Below are 1739 nucleotides of genomic sequence, written 5' to 3'. Positions count from 1 at the left end.
CTCAATGTGACGTTTTGCCCAGTTGATGTGAGGGTTATTGAGTTCTAACCACTCATAACCTAGGACCAAAGATGCACAGGCAGAAGAAAAAACAAAAAAGGTTAACTTCTCTCTGTGATTACCAGAGATCAGGAGTTCCAGAGGGCGTGTCTGATGTGTTACTTGATGTAACCTTTTTCCATCAATGGCTGAGACTCTGAGAGGCTTTTTCAGAGGAATTGTCTCGATTTTCAGCTGTTGAACCAGGTTAGAGTCTATCAAATTTCTCTCACAACCAGAGTCGATAAAGGCTGAAAAAGTAAGAGTCTGATCGGAAAAAAACACAGTGGCAGGTAGAAGTAGGTGAGGAGCTTTCTCAGATTGTAGATGGTCCGTCAGACTCCTCACATCCTCTGACGGACCCCGGCTTTCGATTTAGCTGGGCAGGAAGAAATAAAGTGACCGGGCTCACCACAGTACAAACACAGATTCCCCTTGAATCTTCGTTGTCTTTACTCGTTGGAAAGTCTTGTATGCCCAATATGCATAGGTTCGACCTCAGTTCTCTCTGTAGATGGGGAGACAAAGTGAGTAACGTGAACCGGAGCGGATGCAACTTGGGTGTTATTCCTTGGTTTGGAACTGGCTTCTGGAGAATCAGAAAAAACAGAAGTACTGTTAGTTGCTGGAGCAGCTACAGAAAAAATGTGGCTTCTTTGCCTTGATCTGGTTCTGGCTCGAAGTCTGTTATCCAAACGAATAGTTCGCCTGATCAAATCTTCCAGAGTAGCTGGTTCATCGATTGTAGCGAGTTCATCTTTGATATCTTCATTTAATGCCTTAAAGTAGGCGCTCTTAAGCGCACATTCGTTCCACCCGGAAGCTGCGGCTTTGACCCGGAAATTGATAGAAAAATCTGCCACAGTCTGATTTCCTTGTGTAAGACTGAGTAGAGCTCGAGAATCTATCGATTTATCCGAGTCTTGATTAAAGACTTGAGAAAACTCAAACATGAACTCTTCAGAAGTGCATTGAAAACTTGATTCAGAGGCAAATCTAGCCTCCGCCCATTCAAGAGCTCTTCCTGTGAGTTGAGAAAGGATAAAGGCGATCTTTCTCTTATTGTTACAAAAACTAGAAGGAGAGTTTTCAAAAATTAATCTGCACTGGAACAAAAATCCTTTACATTTGCTTGGAATACCTGAGAATCTTTCCAGAAGTGACGGACGGAACTCCGGAAGTGACGTGACAGGCTCTGACCTTTGAGGCGGATGTGGCTCCGGAACCGGAAGTTAAGCAGGCTCCGCTCCGGAGTTAGCATTGCTGAATTGGCCAGCTAATTCCTGTAACATCACACACTGCTGGTCCAAACGTAACTTAAACTCACGGAGGGTAGAGAAATGATTCTGTAAAAACACTCCTTGTTCTTCTATCATCCTCCGGAGGTGATCTGCTGGGTTTTGGTTATGGCCAGAGTGTTTTGTCATGTTGGGTCTAAGAGTGAAACCCAAATGCAGAACACCACAGACTCAGAGTAAAAGTTCAAACTGTTTATTGAAGAGAAAACACAATAATGTTATTCGGGCTCAGATGCAGGAATGGATCCAGGAACCGGTAACACAGGACTCTCTGTAGAGAGGGACAGTTTGGTTAGCCAAGAGACTGGAGTATCTTGTCAGAGTCTTTGAATGATCTGTACCTGATGTGGTTCAGACATAACTGTTGAGGGAGGGAACCAGATGGGTCCAGAAACAGAGGTA

The sequence above is a fragment of the Cyprinodon variegatus genome, unplaced genomic scaffold (genome assembly GCF_000732505.1).
Source record: "Cyprinodon variegatus isolate N-32 unplaced genomic scaffold, C_variegatus-1.0 Scaffold1703, whole genome shotgun sequence".
NCBI classification, from domain to species: Eukaryota; Metazoa; Chordata; class Actinopteri; order Cyprinodontiformes; family Cyprinodontidae; genus Cyprinodon; species Cyprinodon variegatus.
The sequence above is the reverse complement of the archived record's forward strand: the minus strand, read 5'-3'. Positions refer to the sequence as shown.